The sequence below is a fragment of the Pristis pectinata genome, chromosome 2, assembly GCF_009764475.1.
Source record: "Pristis pectinata isolate sPriPec2 chromosome 2, sPriPec2.1.pri, whole genome shotgun sequence".
NCBI classification, from domain to species: Eukaryota; Metazoa; Chordata; class Chondrichthyes; order Rhinopristiformes; family Pristidae; genus Pristis; species Pristis pectinata.
In genome coordinates this window covers 24,137,875-24,143,814 of record NC_067406.1, presented here as the reverse complement: position 1 = coordinate 24,143,814, position 5,940 = coordinate 24,137,875, and positions in this window count along the sequence as shown.

Below are 5,940 nucleotides of genomic sequence, written 5' to 3'. Positions count from 1 at the left end.
ACTCATGGCCTTAAAACCCTTCCCCTTCATAACCTCTAAATGACCCAAAGTATTTTATTGCCATTTTGTGAGAATATTTTTATTTTGATTAAAAATAACTCAAAAATATCAATGGGATACTGGGCCAGATATGTTTTTTTAGTAACCACAATTAAGGTTTAAATATTGGCCAGGACACCAGAAGATCTCTCCAGCAAATCTTTTTTCATCCACCTTATAGAAAAAGAAGAGGACTTGTTTTAACATCTTATCCAAAAGATTACATCCCTGTCAGTGTAGTCCCACCTCAGTACTGTACCAAATTGTTATTCCAGGTTCTGTGCTCAGATCTCTGCAGTGATCCAAAATTCTTCAGCCTAAAGCCATGACATTCAGACTCAAGGGCAAGAGCGCTCCCAAATGAGCAAAGGTTGACATTTCAGACTAGCTGAATACACTGCCTGTTAGCATTCATCACTAAGGTAGGGTATTTAATACCTTTCACACATCAGACATCCTTAGGACTTTGAGTGAGTGCCCACTTTCTACTAAATTAGTCCTGAGTTGAGGCATTTCTGTCTTTTGAACTTGTGTTCTAGGTTGAAACAATACTAATCTCATGTGCAGCCAGCAGAGACAGTGAGAAGGGAGATTTTTATCCATCAGTGGGAGTTGGATTCAAAGTATTAAGTAAAATGATCATGAGGAAAGCCAGCAGAGCCCACAGACAGAAAATTAATGAGTCACTCCATAAGCAGTGCAACAGTGACTTAACACCTCATATACCCGATGATTCTAAATAATTCCACACTGAATATCTGTTTCTCAAATATTGAGATGTGTCTTCACTTCCATCACATTATCCAGGTCTCAATATACCTAGGAGCACAGTCCACTAACATGAATTACCTGGCATTATTTGTGAGCCAAGGAAGTGAATGTCAGCAAGCTGTTCAAACACGAGTCTGCCTTGCATCTGAACCTTATCCTGTCCTCACCCAGCACAGCTTCCAAAAGGAGGCCACTACGTAATGATCATTGTATACATGGGATAGAAGCAGGTCATTTGGCTCAAAGAAACCTTGCCAGCATTTATGCTCCGGTGGATCGGGAACAAAGACCATGGGCTAATCGGTTCCTTTTACAGTGCTGGTTAACTAAACCTGAGAATTGTAGATGCTGGAAATCTGAAATAATAACAAAAAAAAGCTGGAAACATTCAGCAATTCAGGCAGTGAATTCATGGAAAGAGAAACAGACTTAGTACTTTAAGTCAGAGACCCTTCATCAGAACCCCAGATCTGCCTGATCTGCTGACTGTTTTCAGCAATTTCTATATTTATATATAAACCAGGGCCGTGAAATATGTAAAAATTTGCCACCCTTTGGATGGACGTGTGACACTTTCTCAATGTTATAACTCCTTCCCACACATGTCCTGTGGAATGATTATTGTGGATAAGGCCCACTTGCCTCCCCTTGCATGTATAACCCTGACCATAACATTGAATAAAGACCAGCAGGAGCTTTCTGACTCTCTTGACATCTTCCCACTATTCCCACACATAGCATTTCCTCATGGTTGCTAATTTTGGAAGAAGCATTCTCAATGGTAGTGAGGAAACCTCTCTGTTAAAGGAAACTAGAACACCACATGAGGTAACATCTTAAAATAACTTTAATATCTCTAAATAAATAAATTATATCAGAAGCTTGAAGTTAAATACACATCTACAATAGCTGCCATTAGTAATAAATTATGGTTGTTAATTACGTAAGGCATCTGTTGTGATGCACTGCATGTTTTAATGTACAGTCTACTTCAGTACAGTTAATTGATCAGTTATCAAGCAAATCTAAGGGAGTGTTTCTAACATTCCCATAAATAACTGCAGGATCTTGTAATCAGATCTTAAGGTCTAGGACTCCTTCCCTACTCCAACGTTTACTCTAAAAATTTGTCTTTCGCCCTGAATAAATGTTCTTATAATCATCACCATCAATTACTCTTCCTGTAAATCAAAAGGGAGAAAGAGGCAATTTATTGATCCATTAGGCTGCTGGATCAAATTAGTAGCCTGTGGTAACTAGTTTTCATGGGAAATTTTTGAAGCTTCTTTCAATAGAAGCTTTTAATCTTGTTTCAGCCAAGAAATAAAGACAAACAGGACTTCTGGCAGCATTGCTTGTGAGGCAGAGCCTCCAAACTGTGAGAATGGTGTCATATTGAAATACTGCAAATGTTTGAATAACCAAAGCAAAAATAACAGTTCTAAAGAATGGTTGGACCAAAAATAATTGCACTTCACTGCTTTTTACAGTGAGAGTGAAATGCTGCTCACTTATGGCATTTCGACCACATGGTGCGATTTTCATCTTGAACACAAATGTGATAAACTCCTTGTTGACAACCTACACGTTTGACACCACTGCTGCTGCAATGGTAAATCATGATGTTCTCGTCCCTGCCTGGTCTATGAGGGGGCAACAAATGCCCTGTTTTAAGGTGCATTTTCTTTTTAAAAACAATTGTTTTCAAACATCCAGTATTTCAGATGACTGAATCTGGTTATTGGAATTTAGATTGGCTCAATGAGCAAATAGTTCTACTAAGCAATTTGGATTGGAGGTTAAATTTGCTCTTTTTGATCCAGGTTTTAACATCATTACAACTTTGAAATCAGCTGGATCACTGACGATTGATAATGATTCACAGTTTGTAGAGAAAAGTGGTGAATCCTCAAATAAATCAGCAGAAATCCTGGAAACTCATTTGATAAAACTGTAGCCCAATAGCTTTCTTTTAAATGGACAGAACCACAGACTGGAGACACAAGAGACTGCAGATGCTGGAACCTGGAGCAACACACAAAACGCTGTGTGTCAAACCTCAAACTGCTTTGTCCACAGCTAACCTTTCATTCAGGAAGAACATAATCTTGACAACACAAGAATCAGGTCCTATTAATTCCTAAACTACGAATGTTAAATGAGCAGTGTATTTACTGAGCTGTTCCATAATAACAAATGTGTCAAAAGCAGATCCGCCACAGCACAAAAAGCAAAAAAAATGCCATTGCTGTAAATAGAGTCAGAGTCATACAGCACAGAAAAAGGCCCTTCAGCCCAACACATCCATGCCAACCCAGTTGTCTATTTGAGCTAGTCCCTTTTCCCCACATATGGCCCATATCCCTCTAAACATTTCCTATATATGTTGTAATTATACCTCCTCTACCAATTCCTCTGGCAGCTCGTTCCATATATCCACCACCCTCTGTATGAGGAAGTTTCTCCTCAGATCCCTTTTAAATATTTCCCCTCTCACCTTAAGCTATGCCTTCTAGTTTTAGACTTCTCTACCCTTGGAAAAAGACCATGACTATCCACCTTATCTATGCCCCTCATGATTTTATAAACCTCTATAAGGTCATTCCTCAGCTTCCTACACTCCAGGGAAAAAAGTCCCAACCTATCCAGTCTCTCCTTATAACTCAAGCCCTCCAGTCCCGATAACATCTTCATGAATCTTTTCTGCACCCTTTTCAGCTTAATGACATCTCTCCTCTGGTATAATGACCAGAACTGCACAGAGCATTCCAAGTGCAAGCTCACCAACGTCTTGTACAGCTGTAACATGACGTCTCAACTCTTGCACAGTGCCCCATCCAATGAAGGCGAGCATGCCATGCGTCTTCTTCACCACTTTGTCTACCTGTGTCACTACTTTCAGGAACTATGTTCTTGTACCCGTAGCTCTCTCAATAATTCTTTGAATTTAGTGTACTGCCTTTGGTGTTCACAGTGGAGAACACAGATTAGGTGACCTCTTTGCAGACCCCTGTCTGTCTCTCTTGCCTTGTTCACCCTTAGTGGTGTCTCTTTCCCTTCTTGCCTTTGATAAGGCTTTGAAGGGTCTTCGACCTGAAATGTTAGTTCTGTTTGTCTTCCTACAGATGCGGCCTGACCTGCTGAGTATTTCCAGTATCTTCTGTCTTTACTGCAGAATACCTCTGCTCAGTCTGCCCAGAAGACCTTCAGCTTCCAATTACCTGTTACTTTATTTCTTTATCCTTTTTCACTCTGACATCTGTCTTTGGCCTTTTAAACTGCTGCAATCTTCTTCTACTTACAACTTAACCAGACAGATCTACCAGCCAGAACTACCACCACTTCTGTGTCTCAATTTCTCTTCATCTCCACCCTATCGTATACATTTTCTTTGTTCTCTCCACTACTCCCTCTTTTCTACAAGATGTTTGATTTCCAACTTCTGGTTCCATTCTAAGATCATTGATTTGAAGCACTAGCTCTTGATGCCTGACCTGCTGAGTATTTCCAGCAATCTCTTATTTCACATTTTGAGTACAACAGTTGGGACAGCTGTACCAGATGTTAGTGAGACTACAATTGGAATATTGTGTGCAGTTCTGGTTGCCATACTATAGGAAGGATGTGATTGAGGTAGAGAGGGTACAGAAAAGATTCACAAGGATGTTGCTGGTATTGGAGTGCTTGAGCTAGAACGAGAGACTGGATAGACTGGGACCTTTTTTCCCTGGAACATAGGAGGTTGAGGGGTGACCGTATAGAAGCTTATAAAATCCTGAGGGGCATAGGTAAGGTGGATGGTCACGGTCTTTTTTTCCCAGGGTAGGGAAGCTAAAACTAGAGGGCATAGGTTTAAGGTGAGAAAGGAAAGATTTAAAGGGAACTTGAGAGGCAAATTTTTCACATAGAGGCTGGTGGATATATGGAGTGAACTGTCAGAAGTGGTAGAGGCAGGTATAATTACAACATTTAAAAGACGTTTGGGCAGGTTCATCGATAGGAAGGGTTTAAGAGGGATATGGGCCAAATGCAGGCAAAAATGGGACTAGCTCAGGAAGGCACCTTAGTTGGCATAGACGAGTTGGACTAAGAGGCCTATGACTCTATATGTGAATTGCTGCTTCCAAGAAAAGGCCAGTCAAAGTCAATAACAGCATGCCTTTGTACAACACCCTTAATGTCTTTAAGGCACTTCACCCAAGCAAAATTTGAAACTGAATTCAACCTATTATCTCTGTTCCATCAAAAACAATATTGATTATCAAGAACTCAACATCAATCCATTCAACCTCTTGAGAGAATATTCCATCAAGATCCTTGCTTCCTTTCCTCCCAGAGGATTAAACAAATCTGAGTCAAGGGATATCCACTGCACCAGACCACCATCCAGTTTCTGCCCTTGATGCCATGGCTGAGATTTCCAGGACTCAGCAGATCTACAGCCATGCAATACCCAACTAGATTTTCCCCTGCTTATTCTAATAACACAATCCATTTGCTAGCAAACTTTTTTTTTTAAACAGGTGTTAGCTGACGCAAAATTAACTGCTTTATATCAGAGACTATTTCACACAATCCATTATTCTGTGGAGGGAAAGGCATTTTTTCCAATCTTTAAGATAGATATGTATAAGTATGTTGTGTGCTCACTGTAAGCTACCTGATCATTCATGGCAATCTCTATTCATGCTGTCACTAGAAGAGAAGGGCATGATTCACAGCAAGGGAACTGAAGTGGCTGATCCTAGAATGGAAAATTCCAATACATGAGCAAGAGATTGGTTAGTCTACAAGTATCTCATTTATAATATTGAGAATTATTGAGTCATTCAATCTACAAATATTCTTGTACAATAATAATTATAATAAAGGTTCTAATAAGAAAGATAAATTCCACTATCCTCTGGGAGTACCAGCTCCTAAGATTCAGTGGTCTATATTACTATTCTCTATTCCAAAGTGACTAAATCCCCATTGACATAGGGTGCTGCTGCTTGATTCAGGTTACATCGTTTCCAAAATAGATCACTTAAAAGGCAAAGTGTGGTAAGAAGGCCAAGTTCAACCCACATATTCCAGGAAGAAAACATTTTCTGCTCATGCGGAATTATGTCCTATTCGTTTGTCCAA